Source organism: Tamandua tetradactyla, chromosome 1, assembly GCF_023851605.1.
Source record: "Tamandua tetradactyla isolate mTamTet1 chromosome 1, mTamTet1.pri, whole genome shotgun sequence".
NCBI classification, from domain to species: Eukaryota; Metazoa; Chordata; class Mammalia; order Pilosa; family Myrmecophagidae; genus Tamandua; species Tamandua tetradactyla.
Genome location: NC_135327.1, coordinates 148,345,654 through 148,371,439, shown reverse-complemented (window position 1 = coordinate 148,371,439; position 25,786 = coordinate 148,345,654).

Sequence of the window (25,786 nt, the reverse complement as noted above, 5' to 3'; positions counted from 1 at the left end):
TTCCCTGTGATAGGAGTATCCTTTCTTTTTCATAGTGGTTCCCACAACCACACCTGATAGTTACAGGATAGCTACAGCCTTAGGATGGGGAACTGGCCACACCAAAAAGACCAACTTCTGATTAGAGGTTGGGGCTTTGAGCCACATTATACCAGCCTACATCAGCCCACATCAGCCATCTTCCAGGACCTCTCAAAGGGGAGAGAGGACTGGAGACTGAGTTCAACCAGAAGAGCAATGGCTCCATCAATTATGCCTATACAATGAAACCACATATAGTATCAGGATACTTGAAGCTCAGGTGAGCTTCCATCGATTGAGAAGATACACCACTGTGCATCGAGGGTGAGGTTTTGGATTCCACATGGAGAGGACTTCAAAAACTTGTGTTTGAGACACTTCCAGACTCTGACTCCCTATGTGTCTCTTCTATTGGCTGCTTCTTATTTATTTTCTTTTACTACAATAAAGTTATAATCATAAGTATAACACTTTCAGTGAGTTCTGTAACTCATCATAGTGAATTATTGAACTTCATTGAGGGGTACCCCAAATTTGTCATTTGTTTAGAACTGCAGGTGTGGGCCCCCTGATTTGTACTTCATGCCTGATGGGCAATCTTACAGAGGAGTATCCTTAACCTGTGGAGTCTGGCCTAACTCTGGGTAGTTGGATTCAGAAGTGAATTGACTGAGTTACTGCAGGATGTGCAATTGGCATCAGAAGCTGTTGTGGAAATTTGAAAATTGTATAGACACCTACTAGATATTGAAATGGAGATGTCATACAGATGATCAGATATCAAAACTGGAGTTCAAGAGAGAGATTCAACCTGGAGATATTCAATCATATACATGAAATCTAAAAAAAATTTTAAGGGAGCAGAAATGGAGTCCTGGGGCACTTCAGTGGTTACAGGTTGAAGATTTAATAGTCAACAAGCAAACGAGGAGCAACCAGGGAGAGAAGAGGAGAATCAAGAGACTGGTGAAGTGAAACATACAAGTAAAGAAAGTGTTTCATGAACTCTGCCCAATGCTGCTAATAACAAGTAAAATGAATTATTTCATAAAAGATCAGCCTTGCTATTACATGATGAGACCTCAGATTAAAAGGTGGTTTGAAAGATCATATTTCAAGTTCTTTAAATACACTCTATGATTCACTTGCCCAGTGATGAAATTCATGTGTTCAAATAGGGTTTCTCAACCCTGAACGCTTATTAGAATTTCTCAGAACTTTTAAAAACTTGATATCCAGGCTTCAGCCATAGAGATTTTGATTTAAGTTTCCTGGGATGGGATTGGGGTATGGTATTTTTGTTTCCAATCTTCCTGTATTATTCTAATATGTAACCAGGATTGAGACCACTGATTTATATAAATTCCAGTGATGGTAATTTATTAATTCTTGAAAGAGTTTATTATATTCCCATATTTCTGATATATACTGCATCAAATCTTTCAAAAAGCAGATGTCTTTTAGACTGTCATAAATTATTTTCTAATATGATATGGTTTGGGTCAAACTGCCCTCATCCTCATGATAACTTTTTTCCTAGAAACACCTTAGATGACCAGCACCTCTCATAAAGTGAAATCAATTAGGAAGCAGTATAATCAAATGTGGGCAAAAGCTACTGGTAACCAGAATTAGACCATTGCCATAGGTCTGACTAATGTTCCCATTGTGAACACAAAGATCTGTAATATGATCTCTTTGTTTTTGTTTGTTTGTTTGTGTTTAGTTTTGCCTGTAATATCACAAGTGACATTCTTAACCTACTACCAACAAGAATCTCTAGAGATTTTTCATACCCTATTAAGCCATGTCTTCACTGTGTTATTCTTTTCTAGGGCTTCTGATGACAACTATTTAACTTTCTAGGGGCTCCCATTAATTTCATCTTGTTGAATATAAATCAACATTAGAAATACAAGTGAATATAGGAATATGTATAGTGTGTGCATATATATATATATATATATATATATATATATATATATATATATATATATATATATAGAGAGAGAGAGAGAGAGAGAGAGAGAGAGAGAGAGAGAGAGAGAGGCCTGTATAAGAAAAGAAAACATCACTTGTAGGTATATGAACCATATTGTCAATAAAAGCCTATATCTGTGGATATAAAAGAGGTTTTCAATTTCTATTTTAATGTTACTGTAATTTTTTCAATAAGCATAAAAACAATAAGCATAAAAAGACAATAGCAAATAGAAGAGTATGGCCAGGTCACCCTGATTTGCTAGATGCAGTAGGCAGAGCATCTAGGACCCATGATACTTTAACAGGTCTATGAAAAATCTTTATTTTAAAATTAGAGGGAAAAAAATGAACTTTTAGCATAAAGAAAACGTTTTAGAATATAATTTCAATATACTTATCTTTATAACAGTCATAAAAGTATATTTTCAATATTTTTCATGGAGGAAGGAGCCCACAAAGGCAATAGTGTGTAGGGTCCATGAAAGTCACAATTCAACCCTGGATTTACCACTCTTGCTGTAGGAAATCACTTTAGTGCTATTGTATCTGTCAAGTACACTATCAAGCATTCTTTCCTAAAAGTCACAAGATGGAAAGGCTCACACATCACAGATGAAGTAAAGACTCATGAATCATATGGTTTGTTGCTCAATTTAAAACATACGGGAAAGCAAGGTAGGCTAATACACTCCTGGTAGTATGCTACAGGATAGAAGTACCACACTGTTTTGGTTTGCTAAAGCTGCTGGAATGCAATATACAAGAAATGGAAAGGCTTTTATAAAGGGAATTTAGTAAGTTGCAAGTTTGCAGTTGTAAAGCTATAAAAAATATCCAAACTAAGGCATCCAGGAAAATATACCTTGACTCAAGAAAGGCAGATGGGTACAGAACACCTCTGTCAGCTTGGAAGGGGCATGGCTGGCATCTGCTGGGGTCTTTGGCTTCTGGCTTCAAGCAGTTTTCTAGTTTGCTAGCTGCCAGAATGCAATACCAGAAACGGAGTGGCTTTTAAAAAGGGGAATTTAATAAGTTGCTAGTTTACAGTTCTGTGGCCAAGATAATGTCCAATCAAAGGCATCCAGGGAAGATACCTAGGTTCAAGAAGGCCGACAAAGTTCAAGTTTTCACTCTCAAGTGAGAAGGCACATGGCAAACATAGTCCCAGTTTTTCTCTCAGTTGGAAGGGCACATGGTGAACACAGCGTCATCTGCTAGCTTTCTCTCCCAGCTTCCTATTTCATGAAGCTCCCCGGGAAGCATTTTCCTTCTTCATCTCCAAAGGTCACTGGCTTGTGGGCTCTCTGCTTCTTATGGCTATGTCATTTTTCTCTGCTCTCTCTGAATCTCCCATTCTCCAAAATGTTTCCTCTTTCATAGGACTCCAGTAAGCCAGTCAAGACCCACCCAAATGGGTGGAGACATGTCAAAACCTAATCCATTTTAACAACCACTCTTGACTAAATCACGTCATCCAGAGAGATAATCTGATTACAATTTCAAGCATACAGTATTGAATAGGGATTATTCTACTTTTATAAATGGGATTTTGATTAAAACATGACTTTTCTAGGGGGCATACATCTTTTCAAACTTGTACAAACAGCTTCCTTGAGGGTGTTTTCTTTCTGTATTTCCCAAATTCTGGGTCTCTTGTGCATCTGGTCTCTCTGTCAGCACTCCAAGCATCTCCTTTGGCACTTCAAGCATCTGAAGTTTCTCAAAAATATTTCCCCTTTTAAAGGACTCCATCCTCTAAACTAATCAAGACCCACCTTGAATAGGTGGAGTCACAACTCCATCTAATCCAAAGGTCACAGCCACAAGTGAGTGTATCACATCTCCATGGAAATAATCTAATCAAAAGTTCACACCCATAACTGGTGTCATGGTTAGGGACACGTGTCAACTTGGCCAAGTTGTGGTACCTGTTCATCTGATTGGGCAAGCGCTGGCCTGTCTGTTGCAATGAGGACATTTCATAGGATTAGGTCATGGTCACGTCAGCTGCATCCACAGCTGATTTCATTTGTAATCAGCCAAAGGGGAGTGTCTTCTGCAATTAGTGCTGCTAAATCTAATCATGGGAAGCCTTTTAAGGAGGACTCAGAGGAGACAGGTTCCATTCCTGCTTTGGCTGGTGAGCTTCTCCTGTGGAGTTCATCCAGACCATCCATCGGAGTCGTCAGCTTCGCAGCCTGTCCTGTGGATTTTGGACTCTGCGTTCCTGCTGTCACGTGAGACACTTTTATAAATTTTATATTTGCAAGTGTTCCCTGTTGATTCTGTTTCTCTAGAGAACCCTAACTAATACAACTGGGTAGATCAATCCCCATGAAAACAATCCAATCAGAGTTTTCCACCCTAAATGATAGGTCTGGCCTCACAAGCTTGGATCAGAATTAAAATGTGACTTTTCTGGGGAACATAATGCCTCCCAACTGGCACACATACTATCCCAGGATTTTTTGTTGTGTAATGAGAATATATTCTCTTCCTCTTCTCTCTTTTCCTACCCCTCCTGCATTGGCCTTCTCTGATATCATATAGTTATAAGGTTGAGAGTTGACTGTGGACAAGAAGTTCAGCAGAAGGAAGGTGCTTGGAACTAACACACCTGCTTAATTCATAAGAGAGATGTGGGGCGAGGACTCCTGGCCAGTAGCTATAGCAGGCCTATAACTTGCTTAACAGTTGTGGCTTTTTCTTTGGGTCTCAAATAGAGGATAATGAGCCCAGATGGGTGGTACCAGTGGATAAATGGTTTAAGGGTAATTATCTTATTTTCCTAAGGCTGCCATATTAAAGTACCACAAGCAACAGAAATTTATTTTCTCACAATTCCTGAAGCTACAAGTCCAAAATCAAAGTGTCAGTAGGGTCATGCTTCCTCTGAAGGCTCTAGGGAAGAATCCTTCCTTGCCTCTTCTAGTTTCTGGAAGCCCCAAAAGTGCCCCTTGGCTTATAGCAGAATAATTCTAATCTCAGTCACCATCTGTACAGGACTCTTCTCTGTGTCTTCTCCTTTTCTTATAAGAATGGTAGTCATTGGATATAGGGCCCACCCTAAATTGAGGATGATTTTATCGCATGTCCTTAGCTAAGGACCCTTTTTCCAAATAAGTCACATTCTGAGGTCTCACATGGATGTGAATTTGGATGGACACTATTAAATCTACTACATGTGAATTTAACTGTCATAAAAATGTTATATTTTATGAATATTTAATGCTTGTTCATTCTATCCTTTCATATATATGTCAGCAAACAAATTATTTACTTGCTTTTTATCTAGCATGCTTGAGAAGCTCTTCCCTCCTTACCATCTATATTTCATTTTACATTTATCCTATTATCTTATTTCTCTTGTTCTAGAAATAGAATGAAATATTCTTAAATGGTACAGGAAACACACAAGAAATCCACTTGATCTGACCACAGTAAAGTTAAGCCAGAACTCCATAATAATAATTTAACTTGAGATGACAATAATTGAAACTTTTAAAACAAAATAAACACACAACAGAAATCCTCTATTACCTTTGGCAAATATAAGTGAGTGAATGCCGAGTTTTGAAAACTGACAAGTAAAAGTAAATAATCTAGTGTTTACTCTGCCTTTTATATAAGAACTGTTTTCATGGTAACTAAAGTGTTGGGGAAAGTTTCTCTTCGTAGAAGCATCACAGCTAATAAGGACTATTATTTAGACTGTCATCTTTTTATAAAAATGAGTTGACAGATGTAGGCAATAATCAATGGCTACAAATAAGAAGAAAAAGAGATAATGTTTACCTCCTGATGTAAGTACACAGCACTATTTATAGAATGGTTTTGCCAAAAAACTTGAACCTGATTCTAACCAAACCTCTAAATCTTCTTTCCAAGGTACAGGGTAAAATAGGGGACAGAGAGGAACAAGCTAAAAGAAAACACATGGAAATGCAATCAGCAATAGACAGAATGAAATTTTCTAAGGGCAAACCACCTAGATTCTCCAATTAAAAAATGCAAAAGAAAAAGAAGTTACAGAGGTAGAACTGTTTTAAAAGAAACTTAGGAAACACACCAGCTATTTTCAGTTTACAATGAAATGATATGATTTCCAGAATTTGCTTCAAAATATAATTTTAGGAAGTAGAGTATAAGAGTAGAGATACAATGAAATTGTTCGTGAGTTGATAATTGTTAAAGTTGAAGACATGGGGTATTATTTATTTTTTCTAGTTGTAGATATTGATGATATTTTTATAATAAAAAGGAAAAATATATAAAGAGTAGAACCACATTGAATTGTCTTTACCGTCTTAGATAACTATCAACCTGGGATAAATAAAAACATATGCTGAGGTTTGAATCATATACACCATAAAAAACATGTTCAAATCTTAATCTACATTCCTATGGGTCTGAACCCATGTATAAATAAAAATCTCTGAAGATGTTACTATTAGTTGAGATGTGAAATCATTCATGAATGAGTCTAAACTGAATCAAGGTGGGTCTAAATCCTGATGATTAGAGACAGAGGAAAGATTTGGTGCAGTCTGTCATAGAAAGCTGCAGGAAGAAACCATAAATCAGTAGAAGCCAGAGGAGATATCACCATGTTATAGAAGACTGCATCATCACCAAAACACTTTTGATTCTGGAAGGAAGTCTGGCCATACTTTGAAGGCTTCTAACCTTCAAAACGATAAAAACTTATTGTTTAAGCCAACCCAATGTATGGTATTTGAAACAGCAACTACGGCAAACCAAGACAATATATAATGCGATCACTTAAAAATAATGATAATGAAATAATTACCAGGAAAATGCTTGAAATTAACTCAAGATGAAGTATAAATATGAATCTTAATATGGTTTTCTAATATAACATAAATAAAAGACTTGAGGTACTGTATTACTCAGCATTTGCTAGAAAACAGAACCAACAGGAGAGATCTATAAATATGATATTTATAAAAGTGCCTCATGCAACCGTGGGGACTCAAGAGTCCAAAATCTGTAGGGTAGGCTATGAGGCTGCTGCTCTGATGAAGGGTCTTGTTGAATTCCACAGGAGAGATTGGCTCACTGAAGAAGGAGTGAAATCCTCTCTTTTCCCTTAAAAGCCTCTAACCAATTGAATTAAATCCAATTGACTGGGTTATCTTGTTTGCAGAAGACATACCCTTAGTTGATCATAGATATAATCAGCCACAGCTGTGATCAACTGACTGATGATTTGATAAACCAGCCTCTGGTTTATCAACCAGCCATGAAATACCCTTGCAGTAACAGTTAGGGCAGTGCTTGCCCGATGAGACAACTGGACACCATCACCTGGACAAGTTGACACATGAACCTAACCATCACAGGTACTTATTTATATTTGTAGTTTTAAAAAAGAACAAAAAAAATAATTCAAAGAAAAGCAGAATAAATGAGCTAGTAAAAGTGAAACCAGAAAGAACTGAATTAGATTGTAGAAAGATAATGCAATCAGTGCTTACATTCAAAGAAATAAACAGGCCCTTGGGAAGTCTAATAAAATAAAATTATAGAAATGGATAATTAGAAAGAAATGAAACATAGTGACTGGAAGTAAAGGAATTAAAAAGTTATAAGAAAAACATTTTCATATTGCATATTAGTACATCTGAAAGTATTAATAAGCGAATCTTATTAGTATTTTGAAACAAAAAATCTACGGTCACAACTTTCAAATTATGCCAAGAATGACAGGACAGATCAACTGTAAGTTTATAATATATCACATTAACATATCAAGTACAATGACAGGATCATCTCAGTAAAAGTCACAAAGGGATAAAGAATTTCCTATAAGACATGCTATTTAAAATGAGGAACAAGACCCTAAATATAATTCCAATTCTCTATTTCAAATAAATAATTATATTCTGTGTCCTTTATGGCTCTTGATTTTCTATCTTATTCTCAGTCCAGATTGCCAGTATTACTTGTATTTATTTCTCCCTTGAAAAACTTTTTACTTCAATATTTCTTTCTTTCCTGCTTCATTCTCTCCCTACTCTTTCTTGACATTACTCAAAAAAGAACATATAATCAAGTTGCTTTCAATTTCCTTCAGAATAAAGCCCTAGTACTTCAGATAAAATGCATTCAGTTTTAGTCAATTCATAAAATATGTGCCCATTATGCATTTGGCCCTTTTTATCTCTCCAGATTTATTTTTCAATTATTTATTTATAATAGCAAAAAAGAGGGCAAACTGAACAATAGAAGCCCCAATGCCACCAGCATTGGAATTGTGTATACTCCCTCTCCAACCCATATTCTATTTTAACTTTTGTCTTTATTGCCCTTATCATCACTTGATGTATATTACATAATTAGCAGTTTGCTGACTATCTTATCTTATAAAAAGTAAGACCTATAGGGGAAGGGCCCTTACAATCTTTCCTGATGAGTATCTGTGGCTCACAAAAGGCCTGATAGATGTGGTTTAAATTAACACTTGTTGAAAAATTGAATCAATAAATCATAAGCAAACCATAATATATTGAAAATGTATGAATTGTTAATAAAAATCATGGTTGCATATATCAGAAAATGCTCTCAATTCAATATTTTGTTTGAAAATTATGTGATGTGCACAAGGTATTCTATAAGTACATTATAATTTCAACAAAGAAAACTATAGATAAAACAATGAAAGGAAAAAATTCATATGAAATGTTAACAACGTTCTTTTATTAATGAGGATATAATGAGTGACATGCCTTTTGCTTTTTATTCTGGAAATTATATTTGATATTTATGAGCTCTTTATAACATGAAATGCCATTGTTTTCAATTCAAATACTGATTTTTTTTAGGTGAAACTCTTTTTCGATTTCCTCTTACTGTATAAGGTCTATAGAGAAAGTAGGTTGTTTAGAACATGTGTGCAATAAAACATAACAAAACAAAAGAACATATATGCAGTAAATATTTACAATGAAGTCTAAATAATTTCATGTCCTAGAGTAAATAAATATTAACTAATACTCAAGAATCATGAAAAAGTTTTAATCTTTTGTATAATACAGATAATTCTCTATTAAGATAAATAAACAGAATTGCTTTAATACTAATTTAACTCGCAGATTTTGTGATTCTGTTATAGTAAAAAATAATTCTCCAAAGACTAACATGATTTAAAATTGCCAAGTTCTAGCATGTATAGTTTATGTAGAATCCCACAGGCTGATTTTCATGAAAATCATAAAATTTAGATTATGTGAAACCTGATTTAACTGAAAAATTACTCATATTTGAAAAGATTTTCAGAAACAGTGTTATTGATGTAAAAATCTTGACTATTCTAAATCTAATTCATTAAGAGAAAACAAGAAGCTACAAATGTGACAAAATTATATGCCACCACATATATATTCCTCAGAGTAGGTAGCCTTCTTGCTCTTTTTATGTTTACATGAATATATCTTATTGGCGTATAAATATAAAATTGTATTAGTGACTTTTAGATCATAATTCCAACCTTATTCATTAATTCCTTTTACAAAGATGTTTGAGCACCAGCCCATGTGCCTGGTATGTGGTGGTACAAATAAGGTGAAGTGAGGAAGTCACTTTAAGATGATCACATCTAGCAGAGACCTGAATGAAGTCCTTCTTAGCATTCACTTATTTCAAATGAATGATTTAATTCATTTTCAATTTATAATTGAAATAAATTTTTGAAACTGCAATTGATCTTAACTGTAATATAGTACAATTCCTTCATCTAATCCACTGAAATTAAACATAAAATGGTATAAAAATAAATAACGTGGATGAATGGTAATAAAGAAAGTTATCATTAAAGATCAGAAATGATATTTTTCCAGTAATTAAATCCTCAACTAAACTGCACATTTCTTAAAAGCAAAAACCAATTGATATGTTCCTTTGTATCCTATATAAAATACAGGCCATAGACTATACTATTTGAAGTCAAAGAAATTGAAGTCAAGGAAACATTGAATTTAAATTTCACTTTTGCCTCCTATTAGGTATATAACTGTATTAGTCAGGATTATCCAGAGAAGCAGAACCAACAAGACACACACACACACACACACACACATATATATATATATATGGGATTTATTAAAGGAATTGGCCCACACAACCACGGGTATTGGAAAATCTGAATCCATAGGTAAGGCCACAAGTTGGGATCTCTGATGAAAGTTTCAATGAAATCCCCAGGAGAAGCTGGTTGGCTGAGCGAAGTAGAGATATAAATTCTGCCTTATGACTGCTGACATCATCAGTTCTCCCTTTAAGGCCTTCCATTGTTTGGATGTGACTTCTCTTATTCTGACGGCACTCTCTTGTTAATTGTAGATGTAACCAGCCACAAATGCAATCAAATGACCATGGTTTAAATCCATGAAATACCCTCACACTAACAATCAGTCCAGTACTTGCTTCACCAAATAACTAGACACCATAACCTAGCCAAATTAACACATTAACTTAATCATTAAAATTAACCTTGGGAATGTTATTTAACTAATTCTAAGTCTCAGTTTCTTTGTCTGAAAAGTAGTTATTAAAATCCCTAGTGGGTTTTGTGAGAATTAATTCTAATAATGTTTTCAAAAACACTCCTATTAATTAGTGTTTAATAGCATATTATTACTTTAGTAAATGTTGAAAAATTAATGACTTATTTGATTATTACCAAAACTAGATTGCTATTATATGTGTTATATAAATTATTCTAAAATCAGGATTATAAATCTTATTCCAGTTAAGATGAATTATGAGAAGTGTGCTAGGAACCATTTTGTTAAAAATAAGATCAGGATACGGATATATGGCATACGTTCCAGATTTTGTGATTGGGTTTCAACTTGAAATACAATATCTACAAATCTATTAAAGTTCTGACTTACGGATTAAAAGCAGAAAAAGGCAATTTTAAAGTGATATATGGAAGACAAGGGAGAGTAAACAAGATATAAATCTTTAATGCAATTTTTTTTGTAAAATGGCCCAGTGCCCTTCTTAATACAGCCATCATCTATGTTGTTGATTCTTACCTTGGATCTGAAAATTCTTCCACAATGAAATTTAAAAATAATAATTAACTAAATAGATAATTATTCTTAGGAACACTCAGAACTACTATAATAAATATATTTCTGTTTTATGGCACTTGAGGTCAATTCTTCTCTTTAGTGAAATAAAAAATCTTCAATATTTCATTTATGTTTAATAAATACAACAGAAACATGACAAATGTTTGCTATTTACTCATTCATTTATTCATTTTCCCTCACAGGAAATCATGACAAGCTAGGAGGATGCATAAGCAATGTAAATGACTAATACTCTGGACTTTAAACATGGAGCAACAGCATTTGTTCCTTTTGGTGGAAGACTGGCACTTGCTGAAAGACAGTTTATTTCAGTGGACATTAAATTTTATCCCAAAGTTATTTTCTTTACACATTCTCGTAAAGAATATCAGACAAGCAAGGAATGCTGAGAGAAAACCGCACTGTTCAGGCATTACCACTGATTAAATTAGTATTTGAGCTAGAAGTTTAATATTCAGAAATCACAGAACCCACTTTAATGGAAAAATCTTAATTGTATTTAAGGAAAGGACAACAAAAATTACCAATAATGAAGAAATAATAAAAGGAAAGTTCTAGAGGTATATTTTGTTTTAAAATAATTCCTTTTTGAATGATTGACAATAGTCACATGATTATTAATTTAGCATACAGATACAGAATGATTTTTATAAATGCCAATTTGTTTAACTTCAGATAATTTGAAACTCACCTAATGGCTTATCTCAGCAATGTCCTTCTTCTCCACTTATATAATTAACGTTTGTCTTTAAGATAATCACATTTAGCTGCATAATGAATATCACCACCTGAAGATAGGTAATAGAGAAATAAAAGAACACTTAGGAAATAATGTCTGAAAATAGTAAGAAGTCAAGCTAGATTTGTAAAAACTTAATGACTCTACTTTAATCCTAATATAAATCTACTCTTACTGTTTAAGTCATTTATATCTTTCCCAACTTAACTTTTTTGGAAGCAGTTTGTCCTGATATTTGACATGCGGTTAATATAGCAAGCTTCATTACTTTCTCAACCTAAAGCAAAAATCCTAAATAAAAATCCTTTAAATTTAAAATAAAGGCCCTAAATAGAAAATTTTAAACTGACCCATCCCCTCTGCAAATGCAACAGTTATATATTTATATCCCCAGAAAGTCATCTCATTCTGCTCTGTTTTATACCTCATAGCATTTTCCCCTCTGAAAATGCACTGTATTTTATACAAATAGTTTTGTAATGACTTTTGGCCAAACTTGTAACTATCTGACCTGAATATGACCTAAGTTACATATTTCTATTAGTACTTACTGCTATAAGTAGTACTTTGAAAATAGCTCTGAATGAAATAAAAATAGGCAGCATTTTGCATCACCATTTTTAGATATCTTACTCAAGTAAGTTGTAAGTTCTCTCTATGCAAAAATGAACATTTTCTCTTGAAGCTGACTTCAGCAGGGAAAGTGATTAGAGCTCTTTTAACCTGCTGCTGCTTCACAAGAATATTTACCTATTGATGAAACTAACTGCCTAGCTGGAAGTTTACAGCAAAAGTTTTTCACACCATTTTCTATCTTAGTGCTGTTGCAGCCCATATTTGCAAATACGCCCTTCACGAATAGATGTGTGAGGTTGAGGGATCATGTGAGCTTCTAATAAATTATTTGGAGAAAAAACTAAGTCATTCAAAACCAACTGCAGTACCATCACTCCTTAGAAGTAAGTTAAGTTTATATGAACGTCAAGTTGTTGAAATTATAAACTAAAAGAAAACATTTGTGTGATAATCTGGCACTTGTTCGAATGATCTGATTTACTATTCCTCTTTGCTAAGGTCAAAACCGATAATCTGAATAATCTTGAATGGCCCCTATCTTCTAATTAGGATGTGGTGATCTCCATATCTCAAAGCTGAGGGTTATCACATGGTTGCTTGACAAATAGCTAGCATTCTATTAAATAAACCTTTCCTTCTTTGTAAATGTGCTATAAAAAGATTTTTAAAAGTAAGGGGAAAAGATTTCAAAAGTACATAAAGGCCTGAATATATAAGGAAATTAATATTTTATGCATAATAAAATATTAAAAAGTATTACAGAATTTCTAGACTGTGGTCTACAGCTATGGTGTCCCCCATTCCAGCTGTCCCTGAGTCAAGTAATTTCAAAAATTTTAAGACTTGCTAGTTAAAATTCACTTTTGATCTTTCCACAAACAAGATTTGATGATGGGAGCAAAACTATATTCCCATTATGTTACAAAAGGAGAATCTGGTTAAAAACTAGACTACTTCACGCTTCAAATACCTTTTCTCACATCCCTGCACTCCAAGGTATACAATTTCCTGTTGTCTTTTCAAGTCTCCTGTCTTTCAGAGACATTCAGTGAATAGTGATAAAGGTATAGCTGATATACCTTTAGGTATGTATGTATGTATATCTTAAAGAGGAACTACATTGTTATATTCTACACTAACATTCCTAGTCAAGACAGGTTCTTCCTGATTTATTCAAGATAGATCTCTTCTCTCTTTCCCACCTAAGACTTAGATTCTGGTTTTATATCTAGAGAAAGCTCTTCCTTGATCTGCTCCAAACACAACCCCTCTGTTAAAACAAAACCTTTCCTCACCATGGGGTGAAGCCACAGAATACTTATGTTAGAATCCAGCAAGAAAACCTAGATAACTTACAAAAGTGATGCATGCACACATATTGGAGACTCCCTATGCTGCACCTTTGGAAGATATTTATGCTCCTTTTTATCAGGGAGCCTCTTTACATGTGGTGGACAGTAAGGGGACATTTCTAGGACTGAAAATTATTCAAATGCCCTTCCCTAAGTACCTTCTCCATTTTGTAACATGAATGTCACTCTCTAGTCAAGGAAATCTAGAATCTAACACAACAGAGCTCACTCAACTGCATCTGCACTTATCTGTTCACAACCCTGGCTTCATATTAGAATCATTTGGGAAAATATTTAAAAAACTGATGATCAGTCACTGCCGCGTCCTCTTTTTCCTCCCCGGTTTGACACGGTTCCCTGGAAGGAAGGGCGGTAGGCAAGGCCTTCAACGCCCCAAAAGAGGACGAGGCATAAAATGGTGTAATAGAAAAATACTGGGATTAACGACACTAATTGTGTGTTTCTTGTTGCTGGTTGTGCTCCAAGCATTATATCAAAACGAATCAGAAAGCAAAAGAATTGGAAAAAATGATACAAATTGTACAAATTGCAAAACCTTGTTAATGACTGTTTGGAAAAAATTAGGTTGGGACGCCCCCATTAAGCAAGTCATGCTGCAGATACAGCAGGCAGAAGTGCTTTTAGAACAAGTCACAGAAAAGTACCCCATAGAGAGTAAACACTTACAATTAAAAAACCCTGCATTGAGCCATCCTAGAAATTTACTCCCCACCACGGCACCGATCCATTGCTATGAAACAATAAAAAATCTAAGTAAACAATGTAACCTTTTAATCAAAACAAGCTAACCTTTAACCAGACTAAAATAGGTCTTGACATATTGCCTCACCTGTAGAATAATAGGAAAAGAAAGTCTAAACTCAGAAAACTGCAAACACAATGTCTGCGGTTTAAGCCAATATCTTGCTGCTATTAAAATCTTGTGTAAATGTTCCTAAGAAAATCAGAATGTGTACTTTCGCTTTGCTTCCCTGAACCTGTAACTTTACCTAAAACGTAAGCCATGACACAACCATGATTCTGTGATACCTGTTTCCTTGCCAAGAATAAGGGTATAAAATCAGTTAAGCAAAAATAAATCTAAGCAACTCTTCTCAGAAGAAAATTCTCTAAGCTATCTCTTGGTGTTCTTCTCGGCCGACGACCCTCCACACCTTCAAGCCCGTTCCCCCTGCTGCGGCTGGACCGCGGCAAGTCACATACTCAGAGATTCACATTCAATTGTTTTGGAATAGGGACCAAACGTCAGTGTTTTGAAAAGCTTCTCAGTAGATTCTGTGTGTATTTGATAAAAACAGTATATGCTGGACAGGGAAAACAAACTAAATGTCTCATCAGTTCAAAGGATAAGATTGTTTTATTATATCTAAGTCTAGTGCTTTACTTCCAGATATAGTCTGCTGCTCACTTCAACAAGTTATGATTTTTGTTTTGTTTTTTATGACAGGAAAGAATGAATGAGTGGCAGAAGATTTGTATTTAGATATATCCATGGTAGAATTGCTAATATGAAACAATGAATGCTCCATTCCATGAATCTGGGACAATAAAATAGTAAGTACTTTCCCCATTAAATGACATTCAGTCATAAAGACTATTCACTGTTCATTTAAAATCTAAAATAGGTTATATATGCCATCAAAACTGAACTGTATAGTATATTCTCTTTGTGTAGCACCCCTTTTAGCAGTTATTTTAAAATAAGGAAAATCACCTATAAACATATGTCTTCTGAATAGGCAACACTGAACTTTTACAATTAAAGCACCAATTCAGTCAACTGGATAATCCTTTCAAATAAAGCAATATCTTTTCTAGTGACTTTCTGAGCCTGGGTGGCAGGAGAATAGTAGGAAATAGTGGAAGGTGTCTCAATGACAGGAGCCTTGAAGGCAGAGACTATCACACACATAGTTGTAAGATTTAAAAGGTCACAGATGTGGCAAATACAGGAGACAAATCAACAGAACAATTAATAGTTAGAAAAGGAAAGGACGTCATATTCATCTAGAGCCTTACTTAAAGCAGAAGCAAGTTGGAGTTTTGAAAAAGCATATAAATTTTTTAATCTACTTTTTTTAGTCCCAGTACTAAATCGGGAGAGACTTAAAGGACCTTAATTTTAGAAAGAGATGCATCTGGATGGGAGAAATTAGAAGAGTAGTATTTAACTTTCCATTAGCAGTTTTGGCAAAGGATTTTCAATTTTCTAAACATTATTTTCACCCCTGTCTCCTCCCACATAGATTGAAGATTTACTGTTTAAAAAACAATAAAATTAATATTCGCAATATAATCATTCTGGTCTGAAGGCCTGAGAATAAATATGTGGAATGGAAGTGAAAGTTAAAGTGACTCTTTCTTCCGACAGCAAAACAAAATAAATACATAGAAGGAGAGAGGAAGTCGATGAAACATGCAGATAAGAATCGCTAGGGATCTCACAGACAAAAACTGCAATTGTTTATCTATTTGAGAGATCATGAGTGTGAGCAGCAGATGACAGTGTAGCTCAGAGAGCCACGTGCTGCCCAGGTTCACAGGGGTTCCCAGGTACAGGGGGAGCATCCGCAGCAGACACCCTGGGAAACACACTCACTCACTCATTCAACAAGAATTTATTGAGTACAGAAATCTGGTAGGTACTGAGGATACAACAATAAAAAAAAAATTGGGGCCCCTACCTCTATGAAGTTTAAAGACCCTCAAGGATTAACCTCCAATAACAAGTATAAAGAGAATTTCCACATATTGAGATTTTGACAGTGCAGAGAATATTTGTATAGAGTGATCTTTGAGAAAAACTGGAGTTATAGCTATATAATCATCAGGAAATTTGGAACACTGAGATTTAGGTTAATACCATAAATTTGACATTTTTATAACAGCAGGTAAAGCTTAGGACAAATTGGTTATGCGTGATAGTGGTATTCAGGATAGAACAAAGTGAGGATATCTGGCATCAACAAGGGTGATAAGACATATATAAGAAGGGGTTGATTAATCCTCATGAAGCCTACAAGGTGTGTTCCTGGGATGGAAACAAGGAAGAGCTAAGTACTATGTAGTCAAAGAAACCAAATTCAGTCTGTGTTGTTATAGAATGCGGAGTTGAAAAAAATCAGTCCGAAAGATAAAGAATTCTGGGAAAGGCAAAGAGACAGCAAAAGACAGAAAAAGTAAAGAGGTCAGAAAGCTGGAAAATTACATTCAAAAGGGAGGCACCCACATGAAGTCAAAGGTGGTCCAAGATGTTGCAGATCAACAACAGGGCCTGAAGTGTAGAAAGAAAGAGCAAGAAAGTGAGAAGATTTGTAGGCAAAACCCATAGTTACCATCGTACCCATGTCCACTTACTGCTAGTAGATTCCTACTCTTGCCCAATGAAGGTCAATAGGATCAAATGTTTATCCTGAAGCCAAGAAGAGCTGGATCAGAGAGATCAAGATCCACTTTCTCCATGGACTGATGAAAAAAATACTTCTGGCATTGGTGGAATTGTGAAAAAAAAAAAATAGTATCTGAAAAAACATTCACTATTTAGAATTTTTGACAAGATAAAAATAAAGCCTAATAAAGAAATTGCATATCAGATTTCTTTGAAAGTACATCTGTGATGTTTTAGACTCTTTATTTTTTCTACTTTGGGAAAACCAGTTGTGTACTTGAGCAGAGTACTGTGCATGCTATAAGGCAGTGGGCATGAAATGGAAAGACTTTAGCCACAGGAGAAAATGGGAAAAGCTGACTCTTATGGGTACAGTCCTTGGAGGAGAAATCTGCTTCACCCTCCCCTCATGAGATTGGATTTTTCCTGTGTGGTAGAATCACATTCTTCACAAAAGACATCGTGGAAACAGAGGAAGAACATTGTGTAGGAAGGAATCTTTACAAATAGGGTACATTTTCATGATAGTGATTAAAATCTTCTCAAAGGTCATTTAGGAAATATGGATACTCATATTAACATATATGAATATTTGTAGCTATATAGTAAATGTAAAAAGAAGTCAAAGGAAGCAAGTGACAAACAAGTTTTAAAGCATAATTGATATGAATGTGTGCATACAAAAAAAAATTTGTTCTAAAAATTCCTCATCTATTCACATGTCCTTTTCTGGAAAAAGAGGGCTACTTTAAGAGAGAGTAATTTGAAAACACAACTTCAAAGTTTACTCAATTTATTTCACATTTGTTAAATCAAAACAAAGCGTATGTCATGTCCCGGTCCCTTTGATTTACTGATCCCATGCCCTGGGCAGGCCTAATTAAATCTTAAAGGGCGTTATGGTTACCTTTCTCTGTACTTTTCATCAGCTAAACACAGACGAAGATACATAAAATATGTAGTCTTGTCACCATCCTCAATAAAGTGCATTTTGAAATTTACTAGGACATTGAATTTAGAAAATAGGAAGCAAAAATAAATGTTTTCACGAGGAAAATACTAGAAAACAAGTGTTCATCAAACTTAATTGTATGTGTGTTTTCCTTCATTGAGAAAGATAAGCCAATCTTATCTTTATAATAAATATATACTTATACTTATAATAAGTAGAGTCAATATTAGCTGACATCTTTGACTCATTCTCCCCCTCATTATCTGAGGGGAACTAAAACAGACTGTGTGGACCAAAGTTTTCTGGTCATTAACTCAAACCCACTGTGCTACAGACATAAAATAAAAATGACCACAATTAAAGATTCCTCCATTTTCTTCAACTTCAATGTCAATATCTCCATATTTTAAAAAAATCAATGTCTCAATCAGGGAGGACTTGATTTTGGCACAATAGGTTCCCCGCCACCCTGATGGACTATTGTGCTAATCCATAATTTTAGAGTTACATTCAGCAATAAGTTTTTAAGATCATGGCTCCAAACCTTTTGAGCATTATTTGAGAATAGCTACAATTTTCAGGCTTTCTGATAGCTCCCAGAGGCAGAAACTCAAATAGTTCCTCCATAATATAAAATGAAATATTAAATGAAAATTGGCTGAACAATATCAGTGGCAGAGATGCTGAACAAATTTGAGATGAGTACACTGGAGAGTGACTAAAGAGGTAGGAAGAATGACTTCTTTGCCTAGAGGAGTCATCCCTCTAACAAGGGAAAGTGCCTACTAGAGTTTTTGAGAATTATTTACTAGTCCCATCAATGTGGTTTTACAGAAACAGACATCATTAGAGAAAAAGTGCTGTTTGCACTACAGCAGAAATTAGCTTGGCAATGCAGATCAAATGATATCACAGTTCACCCTAAAGTTATTTTTTTTCTATTCAACATCAAATTATGATGTGAAAAAAATAAAAACAAGTTATTACAAAACAATTCAGTTATTTAGTTGATGTTTCATCTAAAACCAAAACAGTGTTAGCTATTTCTTCTTCCTGTTTGGTTTTGGACTTTTCACTGAATTACTATAAAATGTAGTGTTAAGTTAGACTCTAATGATTAAATAATCTGTAATTTTCCTCTAATTCTATCAGCTTCTGGTCCTTTTGCATCAAATAAAAACACTCTCATTCTCAATACAAAAAATGGTAAGTTATTTAATTGAAAATTAATGCACACAGAGAATCTTTATTTTTATAATTTTTAGATTATTAATCATGAATAAAATTTTCAAAGTTCAATTTTCTCAGACTGAACGCTTACTGACCCACTCCCACTGACCCCCATCACAATTTGTTTTCTTATGCTATCCTGGTATCACTGTTGAGTATATTATGATAAATGAGGCCTCCTCTTGAAAATCTGCTTTTTTGGGGGGAAGTCATTAAGCATCTAATGCATGACTAATATTTCCTTGTTTATTTTCATGTCTACATTGCTCTTTATTTCCTCATTTAAATATAATTTTCAATTCTATAGACTATTTTAACTACTGAGGTTAAGTAATAAACAGGCAGTTAAGTCCCAAAAGAAGGATACAGTTAATATTAAAACTTGATGTGAACCACCTAACTCTCCAATCTGAAGGTTTCAGCAGAACATGGAGAAGACAATCACCATAATTTTGAAGGGGAATAAAAATATCCATGTCTGAATCTATGGCTAATAAAAGATGTAACTGAGCAGTAATCAAAATGTGGAAGCTAAATGTCATCCTCCAATGGTAAAGAAGAGGTATTAATCTATTATAGTGTTAAATCAAATCCTACTATAAGTAAAGGATGTCATTGACACAACAGAAAAATAATGGACCAGAAAAAAAAGAATTGAAATAAATGCTAATATATTCACATATATACACAAGTATTCATTCAATGTATAGTAAAGACAACAGCATAAATCAGTAGTTAACAGATTAATCATTCTTCAATGATTGCAGAGAATTGGTTAGCTATTTGTAAATAAAATCACAACTTTGCCTCCTAACTTACCTCAAAATACATTTTAGGGTCAAAAAGATTAAATGGATAAAAATCAAATCATTAACATTAAAACAGAATTTCAGTAAATATTGATCTACTTTATTGATAGTGAAAGGCATTGTAAAGATGAAAGCAAAAGAAAAATTTCAAAACAGAATATTCGTAGATTTAATCATGGGACTATTAAACATCTTTCTTTCAAAAAACATATATAAAGTGAAACACAATCAAGGATTTCTTGTAGTAAATAAATATATTCTTTGTAGTGATCAAAGGGCTGATTTATTTGACATAAAGTATACAAATCAGTGAGAAAAGCTAAAATGAAAAAAAACTAGTTGAGTGGTAAACGGATATGAGAAAATAATTCACAGAAGGATGAAAATTAAAAGGCAAATAAATGTAAAAGTATTCAACTTCATTAATAGAAATTAGATTAAACAAAATCAGACAAAAAATACTGTTCTGTTGTGTAACAAAGTGACTAATACAAAAAATATAACATCACTCAATGTTTCCAAGGTTAAAGTGAGAAATGAACCCTTCCTTATTCATTGCTTGCAGAAATTGAAACAGACACAAAATTTCTAGAAGACAATTTGGCACTATGAAGTGAATCCTAATGTTCACATCATTGGACTCAGCAACTGTAACTCCAAAAAACATAAATTAAGGAAATAACTTAAATTTAGGCAACATCAAATACAAAAATGTTAGCAACTGTGTACATTTTAATAATCAAAAATTAGATATAAATTTATTATCTGATAGAAAAACAGTTATGTAAGTTATGTTATTGCCATTTATGGATTACTAGAAAGCCAGAAAAAACATGCTATGAATACTAATGGTATAGGAAAATGCTTTTATGAAACAATATAAAATAAAAAAGTCTTAAAAATTACATATACAATATAATAAGAAATGACATACTAAAAAATGATAATAATTAGAAGTTACTAAATTCTAGGTAACAGGCACTATGTTAAGCACGCTATACACACATCTTTATTATATATGATTTAAATCATTACACATGATTATATGATAAATCCAAAATTATTAGTAATAATACTAAGTAAAATTTTTATAGGCTTGCCATGTGCTAGACACCCTTATAAGGCCTTTACCTGAACTAAGTCATTTAATCCTGACAATAAATTTATGAGATAGATATTATTACTATTTATCTTCAATGTGAATGATAGTACCTGGCTCATAGATAAGTGCATTCTGGCTGACTGGTTGAATGAATCGATGAATTAGTTCATGATTGAATGCATAAATGAATGTGCCACCATCCACAAATATTGACAGTATAGGATTGAAAAGAATTTGGCAACGATTTAATATGGTGGTGAGAGCTGGAAAGCCAGAAGGATGGCAATTATTTAATAGAAAAGTAAAAACTGAAGAGGACGTTAGATTGATTTGGGAAACTATGAGTTAAGGAAGCTGCATATTTTCCTCCAACTTTCAACTTTAAGACACCTTGACTCACAAGTGTACCATGCAATCCTATACCAGAAATTATCTTGGGCCTTCTTTACTTCTGATTTGATTCCCCTTCCATTTCATACCCCTTCTACCTGACTTTTGATTTGGTTTTGCTTCCACCATTTTAAGATAGATTTTATTTTGAAATAATTATAGACACACAAGAACTTGCAAAAATACTATAGAAAGGTCCCAGGTACCCATCACACAGCTCCCCCAAGTAGTGACACTGTACATAACTGAAGTTCATTATCAAAACCAGGGAACTGAATGGAATAGAATAATTAACTGGGCTACCGACTTTACCTGGATTTTAGCATTTTTGGAATGCATTTATTTGGGGTGGGGGAGGGGTCCCTGTGTATAAGACTGTGACATTTTATCACATGTATAGATTCATCCAACTTCTATTATAAACAAGATGCAGAACTCCTCCATGTACACAAAGAAACTTGCCCATGTTACCTCTTTTCAATCACATCCCCACTCCTCTTCCCTAATCCTTAGCTGTTACTTGTCTGTTCACCATCTCCACAATTTCGTCATTTTAAGAGTGTTATATAAATAAAACTTAAGCTCCATCCTTGGTACAGGGGTTTTGACTTACACACATTCTTCTGATTCTATTTCTGTTTCCCTCAAGTAGGAGTTCCTACCCTGGGTTTTGTTCCTAAGACCTAAATTCTGAAATAGTCCTGTTTGTTGAAGTTCTCAATGGAGATTATTGAGGTTCTTCACCAACAGAGTATTATAAATTGAGGGGAAACTAGTCACACATATATGCAGTGAAGTTTAAACAATTATCCACATCTTAGCAAGTTGAAGGACTTTTATACGGGTAGTGTATAAACACATGGACATCCCAGAAATAAATCAAAAGAGTGGTCTTAGTCAAATAATTTCCATTCTTGTATAAATGAAGAAAGATTTTATTATTAATCAAGAAATAATGCCAGACAATAGCAAAATTTTGCTTGAAATGGGATAAGTTAGGTGAGAATATAAACAAAAAGTGAAGATGAGAGCTAGGAGTTTTTATTAAAGGCAGATTAGAAGGAAGAAGGAGGGATGAGACGGGAAAGAAAAGCATGATCAATTACAGTACCGAAAAACTCAAGAGGAAGGCGAACAAGAGAGACCTCATTCTACCATTGTAAAATCCAGGCACCTACTTCTTCCTTTGACAAGACCTCTGGCAAGACTATTCTGGCTACAGAGAACTATTAAAGCAAGAGGACTGAGCTGTGGCTGAGCTGGACTACAAAGAAAGAAGGCTAGAGATGTGGTCCCATGATCTATTTCCATCAAGGTACAGGATAAAGTTCTAAGAGCTATTAATGAGGAGAAGGGGAAGTGAAATAACTTATGTTAACTAACAGTAGTATTGTATTTTCAAAACATTAATTTACTCTTTGCATTTTAACTGCTACTATTTCCACAGATAATAGATATGTCCTTAGATCTCCTTATTTCTACCCTACTGTCCTATTTTTCTACCAGGTCACGACACATTACATTTCTACAAACTCCAAAATAATACCGATTAAAAAACTGTGTTTTGTCAGATTTGTATAAGCATCCCAAATAGGGACTTGACATCATGACCTGGCAAACTACTTAATGTATAACCTCCCTGTGTGTATATATATCCCTAGTTTTTAAGTACGTTTAACTGGGTGCTCTAGTTTGCTAGCTGGTGGAATGCAAAATACCAGAAAGAGAATGGCTTTTAAAAAGGGGAATTTAATATGTTTCTAATTTACAGTTCTAAGGCCGAGAAAATGTCCTAATTAAAACAAGTCTATAGAAATGTCCAATCAAAGGCATCCAGGGGAAGATATCTTTGTTCAGGAAGGCCGATGAAGTTCAGGGTTTCTCTCTCAAGTGAGAAGGCACATGGCGAATACAGTCACGGTTTCTCTCTCAGCTGGAAAGGCACATGGCAAACATGGGGTCATCTGATAGCTTTCTCTCCTGGCTTCTGGTTTCCTGAAGCTCCCTGGGAGGCATTTTCCTTCATCTCCAAAGGTTGCTGGCTCGTGGACTCTCTGTTTTGTGGTGCTGCAGCATTCTCTGCTCTCTCCGAATCTTTCATTCTCCAAAATGTTTCCTGTTTTAGAGGACTCCAGAAGTTTATCAAGACCCACCCAAATGGGTGGAGAAATGTCATCACCTAGTCCAGTTTAAAAACCACTCTTGATTAAATCACATCTCCAGGGAGATGATCTGATTACAGTTTCATACATACAATACTGAATAGGGATTAGAAGAAGTGGCTGCCTTTACAAAATGGGATTAGGATTAAAACATGGCTTTTCTAGGGTCCATATATCGTTTCAAATCAGCACACTAGGGATGTTTAGACTTAACCTCGAAGGAATTTAGGCAAACACTGAGTTTAAAATAGCTGAACTAGAAAACCTCTAAAATTCCATGATTTTATGGAAGACAGTTGAAAATAAACAGATATTAGTCTATTATCATTATGTATATTTTAAAATTATCAATGTCATAAACACAAGGCTAGCTTCATTATTCTTAATATGCAGTTTTGGGAGTTAATGTACAATAAGCAATTATTGTGTACCAGTTATTCAAGATGTGTTAGAACATCTCATTTATTATTCAAAATGTTTCTTCTAGATTTGATATTATTACTTTCATTCTTAAAAGAGGAAAGTGGAATTCAGAGAGGTTAAATAATTGGGCTGCTGTATCTCCTTTATCCCCTGAGAGATCAAGAGTTCAAATCTTCCTCTTGCTTCCTCAGCTCCTTCCTCTTCCTCTCTTGCCCTTGACTGCAGTTCCTACTCCCAAATTCTTGACATTTTCTGTTTCTTACCCAGTACACTTCAGCTCTCTCTCTCTCTCTCTCTCTCTCTCTCTCTCTCTCTCAGTGTTCTTCCACATCATGCACTCAAGCTCTTATCCTCTATATCTAAAGAAACCATTTCCTTGACAATGTTTGTTCTTTCATTAACTGGAACAACAGTACTAATTTTAATTTCTATCCTAGAATAGCTAAACAATGTATAATTCAACATTTTCTAAAATATTTACAGTTATCTCAATTTAAATACTTAATCGGAAAATTAAATTTTCCATGTTGTGAATATGTATTTTTTAAGTTTTTATTTCATTGGTGTGTTAACCTTTACAAAATGTTTCTAATGATTATCAGTGCTATTAAGAATATGCTTAAGAAAAGTAGTTCAATTAGTCAATAAGGTTGGTGAAGTGGTAAATTAGCCAACCAGTGATGAAATATTTGACACCTATACTCAAAGAAGGAAAAGTTATTTTCTAAATGGCATGTCAACTTTAATACAGTCACAAGTCTCTTGGAATAGAATTTTAAAGCTCAAAATTACCTTAGAGGTGATTAAGCTAAGGCCCACCATCCATGGGATTGCAAGGATTATGAAAATTATCAGTTCCCACTTCATATAATTTTAGTGTGTAGAAAATAGAGAAATATGGATAGAAACCTCTAATCCATAATTGTCTATGTTCTACAGGATAAAGAACAATATTCCTCAATAATTATTGTATAATACCCAGCAAATCATTAAATGCAAAATGATGAATATGATCTTAGTATGGTTTTGTTTTATGGACAGAAATTTTATCATTTGTCTACAGCAATCTTAGAAAATATTTTGTTTCTCCTGCTATCTTCCCATTCCTACTTTTCTTCTCTCTCTCCCCCTCCCCCACCCCTTCCCTCGGGTCTCTGTTTCTCTTTCATAGTAGACAGCAAACGCATTCAGTTAAAAATCAGCCAAAATTTCACTGATGTGGTATCAGCCATTAAAAAAAAAAAAAAGTCTTCACTGAATATTGAATTCATCACCTTCATTAAATAAGTGTGTACTGAAATCTTCCCACTTTGTGCAAGTATGGTAGGCAGTATGGAATTACACGGAAATAACATGATGCAGCTCTGCTCTAAAGGAGGAGAGAGAAGATAACATCTATTTATAGTTGTAATACAGAGAAAAATACAAGTGCTATAAAAGTGATTCAAAATATATAGGAGCAAGTTGGCGGGCCGCGGTGGCTCAGCGGGCAAAGTGCTTGCCTGCTATGCCGGAG